The 22,912-nt window shown below is 38.7% G+C and overlaps 1 long non-coding RNA gene across 1 annotated transcript; it reads left to right on the top strand.

Moving 5' to 3' along the window:
• The first annotated feature begins 4,523 nt into the window (after positions 1-4,523).
• Positions 4,524-7,329, top strand: LOC125696790 (uncharacterized). The gene is made up of 3 exons (XR_007378533.1): positions 4,524-4,633; positions 5,297-5,452; positions 6,750-7,329. It is a non-coding gene; the product is annotated as an uncharacterized LOC125696790 (long non-coding RNA).
• Positions 7,330-22,912: the final 15,583 nt, after the last annotated feature.

The following is a 22,912-nucleotide window of genomic DNA, read 5'->3' as shown; positions in this document are numbered from 1 at the left end:
TAGAGTTGAGCTCTTCTCTATGTGTTCCATCTGTATCAGCGGTGAACCAAAATAGGAAATACAGACTTCTGTAATTATGTCCAATTATTTCCTACATATGAGTCACACTAATATAATATGATGCACGTAGCATTACACTTACCATCAGAATTTTACTCTCAAAGAGCATCTGAGGATGAATTTCCTTTTCAGAAACTCTTCTTTCTCACTGTTTTTGTACTCTCTTTTCTGGAAGTACTTCTGAAAGGCAGATTAGATAGTAAAGTGCTTGGAATTCAACCCTCTTGATACTGCTTGGATCCTGAATGCACCAACACAATGTCAGCACAGAACTCTAGTGTGTTATTTGCTGATTGCATGAATGTTATGGAAGCCTTAGTGCATGCTGACAGTTATCAACAATAAAGATAACAAAACTTCGTTTGTGAAACCTCGTTAATGTAAAGCTTATCCAAGTAAGTGTATCAGCAGAATTACAGAGATACCACTGGTTTATCACCACCCAGCTATAATCACAGAACTAGATAACACCTCATATTGTAAATAATATTAAAAAGACTCTTAATGAACATGTAGAAAACCACACTCATAGCTCACCTATGTAACATTTTAAATAGCTCATTTGGAGTTTGATTGCATGCCACAAAATTCAGTGGAATTCTTTCTTATTCATTTAGGAAGGATCAAAATCAAAGACTTAACATCCCACTGTGCCACTTTGGGGAAAATCTCTCCTTATTATAAGAGAGTCCTGTAATTTGGTTTCCAGCTGTAGAAGATTGCTTCTTTCCTTTCCCTTTGTATGTGTCTTATGTCAGAAATAAAACACTGCACAATCACAGTGCAAAACAGAAGCCCCAAGGGTATCTTATAGACACTAGTGCCTCCTTAGGAAATCTTTAAAGTCTCCAAAGCCACTGTGATTGCTTTGTACTACCTACTAAAGAACAGTTTCCCACAACGGGTAAATAATATGATATTTTGAAGTACACTGAAAATGTTCGCAGAAGGTCGGCTGCATGCACTCACTCAGAGCTGGTCTTGTTACACTGCAATTGAGATATAGTGGAAATATTACATGTTTAATAGCCAATGCTTCATCGAGGGATGACAAGTGTATGTGCTGTCCCAGTGTCTGGCTCAAAGAACATATTTCTGTGTTTTGCTTTCTTTGTTTACTTGTAATCTTTGGCCGAAAAAAAAAAAAAAAAAAAGAAAAAAAGAAGAAAAGAAACCCAAAGACTCAAATTCTATTGCAAATATTCAGAGTTTTAGAAAATAACTAAAAATAAAATAAAATAAAATAAAATAAAATAAAATAAAATAAAATAAAATAAAAAGTAGAGAAAGGAAAGGAAAGGAAAGGAAAGGAAAGGAAAGGAAAGGAAAGGAAAGGAAAGGAAAGGAAAGGAAAGGAAAGGAAAGGAAAGGAAAGGAAAGGAAAGGAAAGGAAAGGAAAGGAAAGGAAAGGAAAGGAAAGGAAAGACAAAAAGAAAGGAAAGACAAAAAGAAAGGAAAGGAAAGAAAAAGAAAAGAAAAAGAAAAGAAAAGAAAAGAAAAGAAAAGAAAAGAAAAGAAAAGAAAAGAAAAGAAAAGAAAAGAAAAGAAAAGAAAAGAAAAGAAAAGAAAAGAAAAGAAAAGAAAAGAAAAGAAAAGCAGACTACAATCTCAGAGGTCTCTCAGAGGTCTTATCCTTCCCACCTTGGGGCAGTAATGGGCTGAATAGATGTGAGACACTGCCACTGTCCAACCTGGGAGCTGGCAGCACTGGCAAGGGAGCAGGAGCTCTATACGGCCGGGTAAATCATGCGTAAAAGAGACATCTGCAGGAACAGATTGGATAAATCCTATGGATATCACAGAGCTTGCACAGAGCCACTATGTCCCAACAATGGTCCCTCCCTGCTCTTTGCGCTGACGCCAGGGGCTGGCACTGCTGCCACCCATTTTCCCTCCCCTCATCCCACCACACAGGTCAAGAATAAAAAACACAGACCCAGTGTTGTATAGAGAAACTGGTCAGCCTCTGTTGCTCAGTTTTCCTCAGACCCTTATTATTATCTGTGTTGCAATGGATAACAGAATATGCAGTGTAGTACTTTCATTTTTTTACTTATCAATGAATTCCCCATACAAAATACTCTTTCAGAACATTCCAGCCTTTAAAAATCAAATGTTTGTTGAAAATCTTTCTAACAAGCAGCATACATAAAGCATATGCGTTTGACAGGAAAAATAATCTCCTCTTCCCAATCAGAAACAATCTGCATATCTGATGTTACATGACATCTCAGAAAAATGCATCCTGTTCTTTTACCACTTTCACTACAGCAAGATAGGAGACATGTATAGCATATGATATTAGCAATTCAAGACAGGGCCATACTGAGGTATACGCATATGCCGAAATTTGAGATATATATAAAGAGAAAGGCTTGGGACTCAGTGAAGGAAAAATACAGGGGAAAGTACAAAAAGTAGAAGTAAGAGAAATTATGCAAGAGATTAATTTGTCATTCAGATAGTTCTGAGGATAATCTTCGTCTTCTGGGATGAAAATGCAGAGCCAGGGGGTTCAAAGGCTTCTACTAAGGACACAATTCAAGTTCAGTCTGTAAGCTTCATACAAGTTTTATTGGAAACAGTAAAATATACTACAGGAGAGCCATGGATACTGTGTCCCTGGATATCACCTGTAATAACCTAGGAATTTTACTAAACGAGTGAAAATAAAAAAGAGGATTAACTGGTCAGTCAGTAGCCAAGAAATACATTCTTCAAAGGAAGTAAGTTATATCAATATTTAGGTTCAGCCTCTCCGGTATTCACACTCATCTAAACCACATAAGCTTTGTGTTTTTCCTCTTGCATCAGCTTTTTGCCAGACGTAATCTATGCAGTTTTGCTCTGAAGAGCCTGGCACCTAAAAATGGAGTTGGCCAGTGGGGTGCCCAGTACCTCTGCAGAGGTGGGAGCTCTGCCACTGCAGGCAGTAGCCAGGAGTGGGGACTTCCTGTGGCCACCAGCTGCACAGTGCTCCTGGAGGCAGTAATTGGCAGTAGCAAAAACTTATCTCCAAGAGTGTCACAAAAACTTGTAGGATTTGGATCCCAGGAGTCCCAGAATTGCTCAGAACTCCTACCAGTTTTTCACAGTATAAATAACATCAGTGGATTTTGTCTGACTTCAAAATTGCCCATGGTGACCATGGTGGTGACAAACTGCTCCTTCAGGTACCTATGAGATGCTGCTGCCACAGACAGACAACAGGAAGAACAGACCCAAGGACCTTTCCCATTAGGAGTCCAATCTCCTATACTGCATGTCTCAGCACAGTAGATAGTGGGACACATGGTTATTCTTCCATAACCATCTTCATCTGGATGCATTTACACAGGGTGTGTAACACAGTGAATTCCCTGCTGCCAGTTTCTTTTTCCACCAGCTTAATTCCAAGACTCCACTTGTTACTAAGCATTCTTGATAAAAAAAAATGTAGGACCTTCATCTGGCTTGTCTCATCTTTCCAACCTGTATCCAGGGTGCAAGCAAAAAGCAGCCTAACACATATTTTTTGTAGCACAGCGTATACTCAATGTTATTAGGTCTAGAGGGTAAGGCAAATGGGGCTGCTTTACAGCACAGGTGTGAGGAATTACATGTGTGATTGCCAGGAAGAGCACTTAAGAGGGAGAGAGGAGGGTGTGAAGGGAGAGCTGGTGTGGAGGCAGGTATGTGCATGTGGTTGGGGAGGGTGGGCTCTCCTGAGGCAGTTGTGCAAGCTTTGTTGTAACTGGCAATGCTACTGTAGGTGTCTTTTTTTTTTATTTTTTTTATTTTATTTTTTTTTTTTTCTTTGTCCTTGCTGTAAGTCTAGGCCCTCTTCCAAATTATGGCTAGGCAAGGACTTTATGGTCAAGGCTATGTTCACCTTCTCCTGTACCTGGCTCTTGGCAGTGTGACTGGGACTCAGTAGGCTGTTGTGCAGAGGCATCTTTTTCATGAGGAACCTTGGTTATTTGGCTCTGCTCTGCCTTTGTCCTCTTCTTTTTGCCAGAGGTGCTTTTAAGAAAGATAGGCTTATGAAGAAACTGCATCCACTAAGTATTAAATAGTTTTTAAATCAAGAACTCCCAAGGATAAAAATTTTCCAGAGGAGAGTCTTTCACTTGCCAAGTGATAATGAATTCATCCAAGCAAACCTCTGCAGATACTGCTGTTCTGGTGCTTTGTGTTACTTCCTTCTAATTCTGATGTTACCTTCGTAGTCTTTTTTTCTTCTTCTTTTTTTTTTTTTTCCTAAAAGATAAATATAAGGGGAGCACGAGTGAGTTGTTCCACTAAGAATTTCTTAGTTAATATGTATGTCTTACAGCAAGTTCCCCCAAAAGACATGCTTATATTAACATTAGTAGAGGGCTTGGATTTAACTCACAGTGATAAAGTTGATGATCCCTGCCTCCTCTCTGGAGATAGGTGTACTGAATGTGCTTTTCTGTTCTCCTTTTGATCCATCTAGTTACAGGTCCCACTCTTGGGAAGACCTCCTGTATGTTATAGCATTTGGCACAGAATCTCTTCCAAGTTCTCTGCCTAGTTCTTGCAAGCTGTGACGCTCCACCTGGGGCCGGAGGTGAGGAAGAAACAAGAAAAGCTTTACCCTGTGACCTCATCTCATGGAGAGTTTAGGCTTTCTCTGGCTGCAATAGCAGATTTTAATAGCTTGTAACTGTGAGACTGCCATGAATATATTGTTTCTGTTTGCATTGTTTTCTTTTTCAATGCAATCATAGTTAATTTTTTGAGAATGAGAACGAATTGTCAGAGCTCCTGGAATCTTCCTCAAATAAAGCTATGAGGTATTAATTCCTTTGTGAAAATCCTGTCCCTTCATGTAGACAGCTGGTTCAGACGAAGGAGTCTGAATAACATTGAAAATAGAAACAGCACCAGCACAGCTACTGGAAATGTCATTTTCCAAGGGCATGCTTGGAAATCTTATTTCTTGTTTTTTCAGGAAGTTGTACTTTCATCCTTTTTTACTGATAGAACCAGTGACCTTGGAATGGACTTTTTTTTTTAATTAAAAGTATAGAAGTTTGTTGTGAAATTAAAAATACCAGTAAGAATGGTATTAGGAGACTTGTTTGTTCTGGGGGGGAGTACTTACCCCAGTTTTTTCCATAATCTCCCTGGAATGGTATTAGTTTTTATTATCATAAACTTAATTATGAGGGATTACTTGAATTGCTACACATTGTGTTTACAAGCTTGATTTTGAGGTTTGTGCTTACAGACACAAATGTCATTTTGGTACGTGGCATGAGCAAGTGGAGCCCATTTTCTAGAATAAGGGGAAACAGCCTGCTCCAAATTCTACAGGTTTTTGGGACACAGAACAAGAAGTCTATTTCTTTTGTCCAGTGTGTTCATAATTCTCGTCTCTTGTCAGGTGAGTAAGAACTCAAAAGTATTCTTCCTTTTTTTCTAATAAAGAAAACCTTTGAATAAGACAGAGGTGAAATAATCTAATTTAAGAGTGAGGAGAACCTTCTTTATGCAATTCTGTCTCTATTATCACAAGGCAATGTCAGCTATTGACACCTGGTCAAATTGCAACCTTGACACCTGTTTAGTTATGACATGGTGTTTATGAACTGACAGTAACTCTTCCAGTATTTTGTGGATTAGCTCTATGAAAATGTTCCTCTGTAAATACACATCATAAACCATATAGGTGAGAAAACAGAGTGGGTAGACCCAGGAAGAGTATGTGGAATCTTTCCTGGCCCAAGGAGAAGCTTCTCCAGCCTTGATTGAGAGTCAGGTGATATGCCTCTTTGTAGCACCATTGCAATGGTTGAGTCGGTTAATTTTAATTCCTCTGACTCTTCAATATCCTTCTGGATATACAGCAGCCTGGGGAGGACTGGAAACAACCAGTGAAATTGTAGTTTTTTTGTTTTTGTTTTTTTTTTTTCAGTCCAAGTGTCCCATCTGGTAACTTCTTGCATTTTCAACTGCATATTGATAATTTTCCTCTGTGATGCTTCCTTTCAATTTGTTGACATGCTTGAAGCAGAGCTGCTTTTATTCCTCTTCTTCCTGTGTTGCATTCCCAATATCAAAATTCTGGTTCTTTTACCCCACATCCGTTACATTTCTGAGGTCATAGTGTAGCATGACAGTGCATTACTACTTTTTATTATATATATTGGAGGTGCAGCTGGCACATCATAGTGTTATAGGGATGCCCAACAGCAACTTGATATTAAAGCAAAGTACTTTCTCCCTGTGTGAACACCTTCTGTGTGAAAAGTAATCAACTGTAGGCTTAAGCAGAGCATTTAAAATCTCTTCCCTTGGCAGTGGTGAGCCTAGTGTTTACTGAAAAATTTTTTCTTTACCTTTAAACCATGTATCAGAAGCCTGTTCAGGCTCTTCTTAAGATAAGGCTTATGATTATTTTAAAAAATCTCTACAATTTTTAACAAAGATTTCTTCGAAGAGTACAAAACAAGAGGTGATGTTTTAATGAGTGAGATTCGTGCCAATTGACTGTTGATTTAAGGGAAATTTTGCCGACTGCCTCATGCATTATTCAGTTCCAATTTCAAAATATCATTATATACAATTCTTGGTTTCAAGAGGTGATTCTTTCTGCCTCGGTTTTCAAATGCCTGATAACAAGGAAGACTGCTGCCTTATTCATGTGTGCTTGGCTAAATGACTGTACTTGTTCTTATCAGGATAGAGATTTTTGAGGACCTGGATTGATCTCAGGCTGGTGCATCCACTGAAATCAAATGGATGGTTGAGGATTTGATGGAGAATGGAGTTCTGTGCCAGGAGAATGGACTTCCTCTGTTTACATATTCCTTCCTTCATCCAAAACCTCATTATTTTCTTGCCAGAAAGTTTTGACTACGAACTTAATTTTGATAAACTTGTTTAATTGTAAACTTTCTTGTTTACAAGCTTGGGATGGTGTACTGGAAATGTAGAAGGTGTAAAAGTACAAGGATGCCAGAGAAAAGGTTATTGGTTCTTGTTGATTCAAGACTGATACATTTGGGTGAGAATTCTGAGAGTGCCAGTGGGCCAGGGCTAGAACTCAGGACTGACCCAAGATCTCTTTTCTCTGTACTTCATCTCTTTCTCTTTTCTTTCTTTTTCTGTTGTAGAGTAATTGCAAGGCTCATTTTCATTTCTTATCAAGCCATACAGTTTAGCCATAGAGCTTAACAAAAATTTAATTGTTGAAGTGGCAATACTACTGGGATAACTGTAGCACAGAGATTCTCATTAAAATTGATGATTTTGTGTGGATGTCTAAGTATTGTTCTTACCTTAATTGACCAGGAATACTGGTGAATCTGGTCACCCCTTCCCTCCCTTTACAGGCAACATGTGAAGTTAATTTGGTGTAGTCAGCAGGATGTCATTAGTGTTAAGAGGTCCAGAAGTTACCTCTCAGCTGTATACCAGGAAGGCTGTAAGTTGGGAAAGGTATGAGCACTGGCAAGCCATGGCTACCTGGGAAATGCTGGTGCTTGGCTGCTTCTCTCGTACTAAGCAGTTGAAAAAGTATAGTGCATGCCTTTCCCCACTGGGGTGATTTGGGAACAGTACAATTGACATTATCCCAATGCTTTAGTGGAAAGAAATGCTACACTTGTGAAAGAAGAAAAAATTGCAGCCAAGGAAAGGAGAAGCTGTAGCATATACTGTAGTGGGAGCTGCACTGATAACAGCCAAAAAGGAGAGGCATCTGATTAAACAAATGTTTAAATCCTTGCAGGAGCAAATGAAAGCCCTGTGGACAGTGGCCTGTAATTAGGGAATGGTGTAACATCATTATTTTGGCTTCTGGCATATGCCACATACAATTAGTACAGCATAATGTCCTTAAAGCCCAGCCTCTACATTTGCGAAATAATAAAAGTTTATGGGATTTTTTTGCAATTAGACTGCACTAGTTTGGTTCCAGATCTCTAAGGCAAAACAGTTCTATTAGTAAGAGTTGAGACAGTATCAGGGCTAACGCAAGCTCAGGTGGTCTTACAGATTTCAAAGGATAATACCATTGGGATTTGAAAATTTGTTATTTGCCCAAATTGTTCCAATCAAGTAAAGGAAACTACTTTACTGCTGGTGTGGTCCAAGGGTGGGCACAGAATACAGGAAACCAGTGGATTTTTCATATCTCACATAATCCCCAGGCTAATGATACTACTGAATATACTAATGGCCTTTTGAAACAGACATTGAGAAGCCCCATCCTTACTTCCAGGAAAGAAGGAAACTAAAGATACTGTAAGCTAGCTCCACTTTTAAAAACAACCAGTCTTGGGGAAAAGACTATTGGATCAATACCCAAAGGATAATCCCAATGTTTTAACCATCTATGCAGATCCAACTGTGATAGAATTGTTCCATCTGTTATTTTATTACATGCTAAATATGTTTTTATAGGCGTGTTTACTGTTGCGTATTTTCCACCAAAAAAGTAGTTATGACATTGGTGGTGATTCCACATTTTTGTGAAATTAACAAATACTACCATTATTATCAGCTTGTATACAACTTCTGTCACCATATAGAAAGTTCAAAATAAACACAGGGCAAAAAGCCTCTCTACCATCCAGCTACTGTTCCAAAATGCTTCACAGCAGCTGAGTTATGAAGAGTTTTCAAGAGGGATAATGAAGTACTTTTCCAGGTATTTCTAAAGTGCTCTTCCCAAGATACCATGAAGTTACTTGTTTAAAACAGTTGGGTGATGGAAGCTAATGTGAAGTGGATGGGAAAAGACTGACCTCTTGTTATACCAGGATGGATATTACAGTAGATGTTCTGCTGAATGCAAATCAGTTTGATGCTTTTATGTAGGGTAGCGATTAAGTGGGTGCATAGAGAGAAGTGTGGTCAGCATGGTGGGTCAGTAAAATGTTTTTTTACTTCAGTGTTCTGTGTTTATATCACTGGAGTAGGATTGCTTTTGTCAGAGCAGTAGAAGAACAGTTCTACAGAGAGCCCAAAAACTGGGAGTCAGGCCAATATGTAACGGAAAGAGGAGTTGCATCATGAGAATATCTTCTGGATTAGTTCTGCACAACTTAAAGTAAAACTGCTGCAAAAAAGCTTATCTTCTGAAACATCTTTTGAGAATTAGTCTGGAAAGAAATAGTCCTTCTGAACTGTAGAGTGCCTTCTTTTCCTGTATGTCATCTGTAATGCCATTACTTGGCAATTCCTATTTCTACCAAACATCTGTGCTACTTGCAGTGGGCAATAAAATAATTGGTTTTGCTTCATCAATCACCTTTTACTTTTTAAGTGTTTTTAACTAGCTTTCTGATACTGTTAGTGGGGGAAAAAACCCTATAATTAGCAATGTAAATCAAATACAAAGTGATGCTTTGCCTCTTAACCTTTTTATTGAGGAAACAATGCTGTGAGGTTAACTTTTTTCTTTCTGTAAGTATTATAAGAAGGAATTCAGATTTTCAGTGACTACTACCAGTCTTAGAATCATAGAATGGCTGGGATCTGAAGGGACCTTAAAGATGATCCTGTTCCAACCCCCTGCTGTGGGCAGGATTGACAACCACTTAAATGAGACACCAGATCAGGCTGCTCAGGACTCAATCCAACCCAACTCTGAATGCCTCCAGGGATGTTTATAATAACAGCAGCCTTGCTATTAGCAGATACTGGCTTATGTTGTGATTACACAGCATATCTTAAGAAATCAGTAAACCAATTAATGTCATAGGATGTGTTTAAAGTAAGAAGGTAGAAATACTACTGCTAGCTGGAGAAAGGGCTAGGACTATAGTAAAGGGTAATATTTGAATATAGAAAGTCCATTTTAATAACCACGTTCTCAAATAAAGGGGCAGAGGTGTCAGGGCAATTCAGTGTTACTATGGTTTAATAGTTGACACAAAAGTACTGCTGTTTTGATGCCTATTTTAAGTTACTTTATAATCTTCTGTGGTCTCTTTACTGTTGGATATTGCCTTAGCAAATGCTGGCACAGAACTGTGGTAGTTCAGTATGAATCATGAAGGTGGGAGTGTTGTCAGAGGATTATGGAGTTGAAAAACAAACACTCTTTGAGGAAATGTCTCTAGGAGTTGGGAGAAACAACTTTCATAATGTCAGGAAGGCTCTTAAAAAGAAATTCTTAAAATAGCCATCTTTTGGATGTAGACTAAAGTTTCAGTATAGGCTAGATTCTAGTTCTGTGGAAAAAAAGATTTGTCCAATCTCTAACAAGGTACACTTTTTTCCTTGTATTTCTTAAATCTACTATGACTATATAAATACTGTAGATGTAGCAATCAAAAGTATGAAGTCCTTCAGGAACTTAGCTAGTTCTGTACACCTTCAAATAAGATTTAACACCTAGCCATCTAAACCTACTGATTTGCAGTAGGTAAAAGGAATCACGCAGGCTGCATGTGACCTGGCACAGCTCATGCTGTGGCCAACTCCCTTCCTCCATCCAGTACTTCTCCTCATGCCTTATTCATGCCATCCTTTTTTTTATTTTTCTTTTTTTAACAATATGTATGTCTGTAAATAATTGCTCTCAAGGATGAAGAACAACAGGAGTGAAATATCATCAAAAGTCTGGTGAACACCTCAAGAACTCACTAAGAATCGTAATCACTCCTGTTGAAACAGACAGATGTATTAGTTTCAGAACAAGAACAAATATCCCATAAGTTTTACTGTTTTCTTGCTTTTCTAAAAATGCTTTAGTATGAAATTGCAATGGATTTGCCAGGTCACAGCCTGAGCCAATGGTTGAGTAAGAAAGCTAAGCCAGGATCTCCGGTGCAAGCAATGCAGCTGAGTGATCAGAAGGGGTGGAGCCTGGATCCAGGCTGCACTCCTCACCCTCATTTAAGGGTTAGCAACTAAGGAAGTAGCTTGTTTCTGGATGGAGATCACACCCGCCTTGAGGTGTCATCAGAAAAGCTGAGCCAATTTTCCTTCTTTTTTATCTGCTGTTGCTCTATAGTGTTTGTATGTCATTAAAAGGCACTATCGTCACCTTCTTTTGCCATTTAAAAATACATGTAACAAAGAAGTTTTGCTACTTATGTAATTAACTGTATTATATATTTTATGTGCAACCCAATTCTTCACTTAATACAGCATAGACCAGCTAAATGGTTGGACAATTATCACTTGCTGAAGTGAAATGCTTACAGAACAACAGAAAACATTAAATGAATCTCAGACTCTTCCCGCTTTACAGCAAGCTTAGGAAAATATTAATTTTAAACTAGCACAAGTAGAGTGTTCAAAAGTACTCTTACACACAGTCGTTGTCTGTCTATAACCTCTTTCTGACATTTCAGCTGCAAACCTTTTTCAAAGTGGGTAAGGAACTGATTAATGGTGCAGGTTTATGGAGATAAACTCAAGTCAATTAAGTCCCGGGAGGGTCCATCAATTAGTGTCACTCAGGAAACCCTTTTTTCACTTACTATAATGGAAGATAGCACTCATTCAATGTTCAAGAAACTTTTGTCATATTGCATTATATTGCAAAAATATATCCTTTTGCAGTATAAATCTTATAGCCACTGAAATGCTTATTCTTCCGAAACAAGCATGAACAATATTGTTGTTTTACTAGCTTTCTAATTTCTGTCTCTTTCACACTGGCTGATATAATGATAACTATAGGTTTTTGGACTGGGAGATGTGTGGAGAAAAAATTGCTCTATTCTGGTGCAGTAAGTCCAGTTAAGTGTTTTGAAGGTAAGTTTTGAATCATTGGATGTATTGTGAGAGCTATCAAACTGATTCTCTCTTGAAAACCATGTGCGATAGAGGCAATTGTTTAAAATCTGTTGATTGCTAAATAGGAGGCTTGATTTGTCACCTTCTCATGCAGCAATCAGATGAAACCTTGCAAATGATGTGGGAAATTAGTCTCAGTGAGGAGGTGAGAAGCACCTAACAATAACCCTTCAAAATTTTTGGAAATGAGGCTTCCATTTTTAAAAATTAATTTTTATTTTATTCTCATTGCTCATTTTTGGAAGATAATCTGTATAGGGAAGAGATTCTGATTTGAAAGATCATTGCCACGAAGAGGGTGCATGGAGGACAGTTGCTAGCTTTGCCTTCTCTTGTGAGTCCTCTTGCATAGGGATGAGAGGTTCCCAAGTTTCTCCACACAAATATTGCTGATCATCACCTACTGGCCAGTAGACCTAGGGTGCCTGACCTATCAGTTGGACTTCAGTATACAAAAACATTGCTGTTCTCAGGAATGCTTTTTTTTGTTACAATGCTAGCCTCGAAGGCACAAATCACTGCATGCTGATTACTGAGGCTATGAGTATACTCTTTTCTTAGGGCAGATACTGTCTTTTCCATTTCTTGGGGGACACTTCATTTTTGGAGTATGTATCATTTTATTGAACCATTTTCCACTGAAAGTGTTTCTTATGTATATTGCATTCCATGCTGCAGCCTGTGGCTAAGGCGCGTATCAGTAAGCATATTGCTATTGATTTTACATTGTCTTCCTTTCCATGTGCATATGAAGATGAAATTTGTTTCCAGTCTGTCCCTTACAGTGATCTGTTTGACTTCTGTGGTTTGTGAAAACTGATTGTGCTTTTGATGCATGGGGAGAAAAAATGATTTTTATTATGGGATCCTTCATGACTTGGTGAGCTACGGAGTCCCAGAAACTACTAAGGGCTCGTGACTTGTTACAAAAGGAAATAGCTAGGCTTTGGCTATGTGATTTAATTTGAGTAAGGAAATGGTGGTGCAGAACAGAGTTGAACTATGGTGGGTCCTGGGGATGAGTTGGGTGATGCCTGAAACTCAAGATGAGACCAAAAGCCACCCAAGCTCATGTGATTTACTCAAAAGCCCTTGAGTTAATATTTGTCACCTCAGCTCCTTAATGCCTGCAGTCATGTAAACATGGTTCTCATGCAATGCTCCCAATGATGTTAACTGATGTCGTGTTTTCTGCACAGCTGGTCGGCTATGAAAGTTAAGTATAACACAGCTATCATCAAAACATTTTTTTAATTAGCTGCTGCTTCATCACTGTACTTAATTACAAACACTTTGCCACAGGGAGTGTTTACATCTTGTAACCTCTGAATGAGAGAATACAGAAGCTATAACACAACAATCTAGACATGTGTAAAATGGCACGAAGGGCTAAAAGTTGTTTCACATTGAGATCAGTATTAATTTTACACATCTCACAGTGAGACCTGAAGAAACGCTGCTGAAGAACTTCTGATGCAAAATGTCAAAGCTCCATATGTGACTGAAGTACAGCATATGTTTGTCTACAAAGGCTTTCAAGGAATCATGTTAATAGGAGACCACTATTACCTAGTAGACTGAGTCACTTATTAATTTATTGCCAGGTAAAAATTCTATTCTTATTAGAGTTCGTAACTCATATTTCCTTCATTTCTTTAAGCAGTGTTTGTCACAACTGCATGATGGATGATGGTCCCATAGCTTTTATATTACATAAACAAAACCAGTTCTTCCGCAGCTTTATGTTCAGACTTTGATGGTTAGTGGCAGTCCAGTAAGCATTATCTAAATAACAGAAATGATAATCCTCACTGTATGATACGAAACATGCAATATAATATGAAAATTTCTCCTTCTAAGATACTCAGGAGTGAATCTGTCGTCTTTTAGAGAATGTGAATTGCTCTTCTTGCTCCAGTGTGACTTGGAGATCTGCAAGTAAGAAACACACCCAAATACATGGCTGTACATGCATTGATTCAAATATATAACTATTTTTAACCATATTTGAGGGAGAATGTAGAAATGACTTCTTACTTCTTCCTCCTGATATTTTTTTTTTGCCAGGTTTCTGAATGCTTAAGAATAATATTGGCCATAATTTCAATCTATTTTTACCAACATATTTTCTGTTCAGAGGTAGGAGGTATCTGCTTAAAAAAAAAGTCAGAAAAACCTACACAGGATATTTCTTGGTTTGAAACTTCCATTTTAAATAGTGGCTGCAGAGGAGATTTTGGAAACCTATGGACTTTCTGAGAGGGCTTCTGGGCAATAGCCAGGCATAACACTGATTATTCAGGAGTCTGAAATACAAGGGATCCATTGGGCTTTTCCTTTTGCTTGTGATTTAAGATATGTGATGGTGTATTGATGTCATTACTCACAATTTAGAGAGGTGGAAAAATGTGAATGCAGAAAGTGTTAACTTCAAGATGTGCTTCCTGAAGCCAGTATTAGGGGGGGTCCTGTTCGTCTTGCATTGAGGTGGCAGAAAAGGAAGGAGAAGCACTGCTGTATAAGTGATTTCCCATCCCCAGAAGGCATTTTCACCTCCACTGACAGCTATTATTAGGCACAGTGTCTCTGAAGCTGCAGAAACAAGCAATCCTCTCGGCAGCCCTATTTGTCTAGGTATGTGGTCTCTGCTGTTCCCAAGCCCTAAGCACCAGGTTGGGAAGCTGTGTTGTGATGAATGTGTTTTCCTCACTCCCTTAGGCCCCCTTTCAGGGTATTCACAATACAAATAGCTCCACTCTTGGGTTCTCTTGTTAAGGAGAAACACTTCGAAAATCTACATATAAGCAAGAAAGGAATTCAAGAAATTTGGGAACAAAGATGTTTCAGCAGCATTCATTAAGTGCCTTGGCGCTGCTTGGCCACATACTCTTCTAAATAAAGCAGTTTGCTTCTCTCCCACCTAAGCTTAACCATGGGCACGATTTCACACACTTGCCAACCTATTAACCAAGTTCATTATCCTTGACTCATTTGAGATGCATTTCAATGCCACTTGAACTTGTTGGTCCTCCATGAGATATTAACACTTTGAGAGTAGCTTGTTCAGATAGGAAGTGTCCTAGATGCAGCTATTTAACCTGTTGACATCACGGAGTGTGAGACCTGCCCACATAGAACCAGAGCTCAGTTTTCCTCCCTCAGTGGATGCTGTTGCTCATTCCTCGGTGCTTTTGACAAATGAATGACAACTATCCATTTTGTTATTTTCCTGCAGAGGTCAATGGGAGCATCTTTATACAAGCACTTTCTCCTCTGTTTCTCTTATTAAAGAGTTTTGGAGGTTGTTTTCTATTTAGCTGCTGATGGACTGTATAATTTAAGTTTTCCTTTGTGTCAGCTAGTGAGGAACACTTACCTGTTCTGTAAGTGACTTTCAGAAGTAACCAGCAGCTACAGATGTTTCACTGACTTCCCCTGAGATAATGACTTTAATGACAAGTGTCAAACATCTATAATATGCAAAATCATCATCAAAATCATCAGCAGTGATTACATTTTGGATGATATTGTTAGTATTTGCTACCTGTAGTGAATGAAACATATTAAACAGGAAACTATCTATCTACGATGTTCACCTTCTCTCTCTATTTCTTATCTTGGATGGATGCTGTTTGCATTTCACTGGTGGAAGTCTCCAAATGAGACGAGTGCTAAGAAGTGAGCTTTTTTATGTTCAGCTGGTAAGTGGAGTGCACTTTGCATCATATATGAAATTAAGTTGTCTTGCAAACCTCTGGTTAGGAGGAAAATTGCATTTGGTGTGATGTTCCAATGAACTAATGGCTGTGCTGTGAGGGGATTCTGACAAGAAGTAATAGCACTTTTAGTTAAGGTAAATACTTGAGATGTAACAAGAATGTGTGTGAGTCTTCCTGAAGTGAAGTTATTGTGGAGCAGAAATGTGGCCCACCATGTGAATGTAAACATGTCACTTAATATCTGTACTATTTCAGTTTTGCACCAAAATGTCCCATGTAATCAATTTCTCATTAAAAATATCAACCTCTTAGGCTACTGCCAGGGCCTAGTAGTTAAAAACAAAGCTCATCCTTAAACCATCTGAAATAATCCAAAAGTTGAGCTCCTGCATTGTGTAAGATCTGGCTTTAAAGCTACAGCACATCTTGTTCTACTCTCACATTAGGTACACTTCTCTGATTCAACAACCAAAGCAGAGTGGCAAATAAAATCTGCTTCAGCCTGCAGTAGCTTGTTTCAGAACTACAGTTTGATTCAGGAAACTCTTTGTTTCTCTTTTGCAAAAATAGCAAAGGATCCTCTGAGGCTCCAGCACCCTTCACCTTTTCCTACTGTCCTCTAAAAAAAGGCAGTTGTTGCAGCATGGTGAGCCAACAGCTAATGTGAGACATCTGTGCCTTGGCATGGAGCTGTATGCATGCATGGGTTGACCTGCTCCAAAGAGCTGGAGGTCAGGATCTCATCCTGAGGGAGCTAGGCAGTGGTGAAAGACAAGTGCATTGCAGAAACAAAGGAAATGTATTAAGAAGAGTGTTTATAAGCACTCGTTTCACTGGCTGCTTCACTTGTTCCTTCATCTCTTACTTTTCTGTATGCTGTTTGTTTTATGTAGTGGTGTTGGTGCTGTGCAGAATTCTGATGAGGGAGCCTGAAACCACTTGTGGCTTTTTTCCAGCATGTGGAAGAGAACATCTGTCAGTATTCAACTTGCTGTGCTAGTTACCTGTGGTAACACTTCTTCCTTCAGCAGCTAAGTGTGATGGGCTAATTAGGGATGAAATCCAGGACTATCACAAACCAGCACTGCAGATCTGATATCCATCAGTGTTATGAGCGTGGTATGCTTACAGCATAGCAGGGGTGACAGAAATTCAGACAGGTCAGCACTGGGTTTACTTGGGGTGTGTTTGTAGCAAGGTGGGCTAGCGACAGTGCTTTCTGAATCTGTGAGCAGGTGGATGTGATTAAATGTATGGTGAGTCATTTCCAGTGATTACAATGCATCTGTAGTGTAGATCTTTACCAAATCCTGTACTTCTGAGGCTTTTTGAGCTTGCCAAGATGTGCAAATTCATTTTAAAGCAGGCAGGCAGTAGGTTGGATGCTCCTCAGTGGCACTGAGCACAGAGTAGATTTGTATATGGTGGAGAGTGAATGATAGATGTCTAGGCAGGTGGTAACCAAAAATCTCAGATAAACCTAAAGAATCCTTGTCTTTCAAAAGGGCAGAAACATTTATTACTCCTCCTGGTAGCTGTATAGCAAAGGACTTCTCTGGGGTCATCTGGCACAAATCTTTCTAGCTGCTATGTGAGCACGTTCACCACCTGCTACGTTTTAATAGATTATCTTCTCTCTGTAAGTTAACATGCTTTGTGCTGTGGGTTTGCTTCAGAGGTTATTTGTAAATGTCCAAAATGTTAAAATTAACAGAAGGTTTCCTGTGTGTGTGAAAGACTTCTTACAGGTTAGTCCAGATTAGAAGGGGAAGGGAAAATGTGAGGTGGGAGGTTTCACTGACAGTGAGGTTTAGCACCAGGATGTCTCCAGCATTTTGGAAACATCTAGTTAGGCACGTGCAGCTGTTCCTGAGGCAATCACAATCAGTATGACAGTACTCAAGTTAGAAATTTTCTTCAGGTGAAGCAATAAGTAACTGTGGTAATAACTTGAAAAAGTCAATGGGTAACACAGGTGAGAAAACTATGGTTTCTTAAGAGCTACTCTAGGAAATAATTTTTCCTTAAAGAGGACAAATTACGCTTAATTCTGCAACTGCTTCTATCTATGATGATTTCAATCCATGCAATGACACTGTGAAGGAGGACACAGTAGCAAGAATTATTCCATAATCTTAAAAGCAAGTGAAGAGCTGGTTCTGATAAGTGCATTTCTCCCACTTTTGTGAAATCCAGCGTGATCATATGCAACTTCTGTATAAAGCAACTTCAGTGTATTTCTTCCTCTTTCTTTCCTATAAAGGACAAATTGTCATTCCTATCGAGTACTTGTGCTTGAGCTACAGAAGGCATTTGACATCACTGGACTTTAAAGCTCTTTTTGAGGAATATCACAACCTGGCCTTGAGAGATCTGCAGTTTTGGAGGTGAGAAAGGCAACCACACAGAATGCTTTTAAGAAAGACTTTGAGGATATGAAAAAGCTAATAACAAGCACATCCACCTCCCTGGCAGGTGGATGTGGGGGAAAAGTAGCTGTCAGCAGACTTCTCTTTTTCCTGTTTCCCAAAGTATTTTTCATTATGACTGTTGTTTATCAAGAAAACACTTAGAAAGCGACAAATGCCAAAGTAACCTGGAAACCTGCTGAACTTTTCTGGTCCTTGAATAAATGTTTGACTTTTCAACAGATTTTCAATTTTAGAATGCTGTAGACAGACTTTCATCCAAGCAAATGGATGTAGATGGAGAGGAAGGAAAGGGCTGATTTGTAAATAGATTTTAAACATCATTGACACCTGTTGCCATAGGGTGTATCTGCATAATGTTAACTGGAATGGTGAGTAATGCTGTACTGTACTCACTGCTGAGTGAGAGATGCACCTGCTTCTCTATCAGAAGTGATTTTCAAGGTTTTCTTCTCAGTGTCAGACCTCTGTACCCCGTCTTGGTTTGTAATTCAAGGCTATACTCGTGGGGGAAGTGTATTCATCTTTCTTAATGGGCTTGCATAGATCTGTAAGTCTTAGTGGTAGTTATAAATGGTCTTTGAAGGAAAAATACCCCTTTAATGTTGTATTGTAGCTTCAAGTCTCAGCGCACAGCAGGACCTGTAAATGTATGTGTATACGGTGCCTGAGGGGCACAGCTTTGAAACGCTTTATTACTTGGACAAAAAAAGGGTTGTGACCAGTCTTGCTGCTTTGTATTAGGGTTGTAATATTTGTGAAGAAGAGAAGGAAAGCACAGCTCACATTTTACTTCAGAAGTTTGGTCTCGTTAAAGTTGAAAGATGCTGTAATGACTGGTTCATGGAGTAACACTGATTGGAGAAAGTGGCTGATGAGCTTCAAGAGAACTCATCTAGATTGAGTTTAATATCTCAGCCCAATCTTAGGATAAGATTAAAAATAAAAAACAAAACAATAGCCTTCATCTTATCCATTCTTCTTCTTTGTTTCAGAAGAAAATTTTTGTAAATGATATGTAATACTGATATTTTTCAAACTTCATTGGTATTTTATATTTCTTATTACAAATGCTTTGAGACCATGTTTTTCCTGTACAGCTTGTCTTCTATATATATTTTTTTAGTTGCTTTGTTACTGGTTGATCTCCTGTTACTTGTGATTTTTTTCAAACTTGTAGTGTTTCAGATTTTTAAGAGGTACTTTGATTTCATGAGGTAGTGAGTAAAGATGCAGCCCTTTCTTTGTTACCTCTCCTTCACATCATATTTTCTGCTTTACGTGGTCGTGAATGAAATCTGCTCTGAGCACCAGGAGCAACATTGCTGTAGATCAGCACGCTACTCAGGTAACACTGTGCTTTTCAGTTGGGTGAATTTGCCCTTATGGTGGTTTGATTGTCAGAAAATGATATTCCACTACAGATTGTGATGTACTTAATGTTTCAGATACGATGGAGACTGTGTTATCTTATTAAATACTTTGTGTTCTAGAAGTCTGAAACACTATTTGGCTCAAACTGCTGCAGAAAGGCTGCTTCTTTATTATGACTATTACATTTTCCTCCTGCATGAGGTATAAGCAGTACCACTACTGTTCAGGTTGGAAGTGAATTGGAGTTGATGATAAATGCAGCATTCCCAGCAATTTGTAGCTAGCTTTGTCCCTGCTGGTCCAAAGAAGGAAGCTATGCAGTTGCTCAGCCGCAGTGACTGTAACTAATGAGGTAGCCAAAGTCCCTTATCTCAGCTGATAAATCCTCATCTCCTTATATCTGTCTTCAGCATTGTCACTTCAGTGTTTGGCTCTGCTGCTAGGTTTCTTTCAGAAGCAGGAGGTAACAACATCAGACTTGCTGAGCACAGTAACTATATGCAGCATTTAAAGCAAAACAACCTTCACAGAAATGTCTCCGACTTAAAATAAGTGTTCCCAGTCCTCCAGCAAAATGCTGCTCTATTGTCAGCTTACTACTGCAGGGCCACTCAGGTGATTCTATTTGTGAAAATCTCTTGCACTTCATATCTTAGTCCTATAAAGTACTATTCTACTACCCCAAATGAGAATACAAAACAGTACAATGTCTAGAAAAGACCTCCTGTGGGAAGCCTCCAGAAACATCTTCTCATTTTATCAACCCAAAGATAATAGCTTGAATGTTTTCTATTCTTCATGATTTCATTCAGGCTGTATTTCAAAATTTGCTTATGAAACTTTAGAGAATTTGTTTAAGGTATATCTGATATCTTGCCTTACTGAAGCATGTCTCCTTTGCATCTCTCTATCAGCGTCAGAAATACCTGTTTTTGTTGACTGGCCTACTCTGTTTTCAAGAGATTCATGCAATCTATCTTCGTGATTTTTTTTTTTGTCACTTTTATATACTGTTCTAGTACACATCTAGCTGTACAAGTCTGATCTTAATTCTTTGACACTCCCTCCGCCTTCTTTGCTATGAATTGGTGCTGTTGCCCTTGCCAGGTCCCTGAGGATTTCTCTGTCCTCAGAGTTCTCAAAGATAATTGTTAATGGTTCTTAGATGGCTTAAGTTAATTCCTTGAGTACTTGAAAGTGTCCCTACAATTTGACTGCATTCAGCTTGAATATTCTTCATCCTGTCCTTTTTGTATTTCTGCCCTACACTTTTATCTCCTAGATAAAATTAATTGTTTAAGTATCCAACTGTAATTAACCTTCTTAGTGAAAACTGAATTCAGAAAGTCTTTGGGTACTTGAGCTTTTCTGCAATTCTGCTACTTGTTTGACTAAAACAAGTGAACTTGATGGTTCTTTATCTTCTGTTATGGATAATGCATTTATAGTCTTATTTACAGTAATAGCTAGTTATAACTTGCTTTGTGTTATTGCCTTTTCAGTTCAATTCGTACATACTTGTGCTATCCTTTTACACTTGCTCTTAATTATATTTCCACTTTCAGTGTAATTCACTTTAAAAATGGTTTCTTTTTGATTATCTGGATTGTTAGAGGTACTGAATCTCTTTAATTCTGTTTTATCTGCATCAGGATGATTTGATATTTTGTTCTTAATTGTCTGTACTTTATCTATCAGGTCTCCTGTGCTTTTCTTTAGAGTGTATTTTATAATCCCCAGGGACTATCTTGATTATTCCTTCAAAAATGCTGACATTACCATTTTTTAATATATGCTTTCCTTATGTTTTGTTTAGGGTTATTAATACAATTGTGGTGTGAATATCTTTACATTTTTCTTATTTCTAGGGGGGTGCCAATTGTAGGTGTGCAGAAATAATGGCGTGACTCAAGACTGCTTTGACAGGCAAATCCATCTGCAGTCTAGGCATACCTAGTTATTGCCTGAAAAAAGAAAAAGTTCAACCATTTGTGTAAGGAAAAAATTCACACAAGTTCCTAACATGAATAAGCACATACAAAGTATAAAAAAAACTGCTCTACAGCTTCAAGTGTGACAGCTTGTTCAGCACAATGCTATATGGTGTAATTGCTCTATAAAGGGAGTAGATGTTTTGTCTGTTTTGCTTTTTATTGGATGCTAAAGGTGGTTATTTAGTCTGCATCTACTATGCATTGGTTACATGCAGGTACTGCCCAGTTATGCCTGACCAACTCCTCTTTGCTGTGGCTGTTCCCCTCTCCTTCCTTCCATACCACTTCCCCCACCTTGGAAGCCTCAGACATCCAAGTCAGAGCTGTTTCAGTAACTGCAGCTATGCCACTGAATTGTAACTTTCATTTTAAGTTGGGGAAACTAATCTGAGAGGTGCCTAATGATCCTAGGAGAAGGATCTCCCAGCACAGCATAATCTAATGGATATTTAGAATGGCAATCTAGCAGGGACAAGAAATGAAGCAGTGCTGGAAATCCATGGTTGCAACAGCAGCTCACATTTAAAGCATTTCTTCTCCCTGTATCTGCATTTCACACAGTTATCAGTATCAGCTTATTCTGTAAGCTTAGTTGGCTCTTCTCTTCCTCCTCAAAATCCCTCCCAGAAGCTCCTTGCTGCAGCCCTGTTTGCCAATTAGCCTCTGCTCATGTTGTGTGCAGCTATGGCTTAGAAAACAGTAGTACCTTTTTGTTCCATCTGTGGAACAAATTGTCTTGTGCTTCTGTTGCTCGCAAGGGAAAGTCTTTGGCCTCCCAGAACTGTTTGGGTTCTTCCCACCCATGACTGCAACATGGGTGTAGGCCAAACCTGCCACACCATTCAGTTCTTTGTTAACCTACCAACACAGAGCATCTGCATTCCTTCTGACACCTGGTTGAGGATGTCTGGCAGCATCTTTGCTTCAAAAGCATAAGACACTCATTACTTTCTCTCCTTCCAGAAAAATAAAGTCAGCAAAACATCTTGTGTTTCACACTGACCCTATGCAAGATGTCGGAAGCTCCTTCGAGCCATCATCTCACAGGCTGCATGGCTGCCTTGTTTCTTCTTGGGAGTAATTGGGGACGCTGATGTGGAGACTGAGTTGCTCCTTTCATTTTGTTGCATCGGGCTAATTATTCTCTTTGGAGTCTCATGGAAGAGTGTTGTAAATGAAAGCAGCTTTCCTGTGTATTTTATTTTTCTCCCTAGAAAAACTCTTACCTATCTCGCACCAGGTCATTTTCATCTATAACCTGAGAGACAGTCCAAGTAGCACATAGTGAACTTCTTTATTAGCATATATGGTAAATCACTATGCAAGAATTGGATTTGGTTTTGCAATTTGGACTACATATGTATCTATCCATAACTTTATGATGTGGACATTAGAGAAGAATTGATCCAGATGGATGGAGAAGGGAAATCACTGTAAATTGCAAATGAAAATGTTTCAGTCTCTATAGATTTGGCAAAGAAATAGGAGCAGTGGGAAAAAGCAGTTTATTCATCCTTTAAGGTGAAAAGAAAGTATTTTCCCAAACTATATTAAATCACATACTCTTCCG

This window comes from Lagopus muta, chromosome 8 (genome assembly GCF_023343835.1).
Source record: "Lagopus muta isolate bLagMut1 chromosome 8, bLagMut1 primary, whole genome shotgun sequence".
NCBI classification, from domain to species: Eukaryota; Metazoa; Chordata; class Aves; order Galliformes; family Phasianidae; genus Lagopus; species Lagopus muta.
The sequence above is the reverse complement of the archived record's forward strand: the minus strand, read 5'-3'. Positions and strand labels throughout refer to the sequence as shown.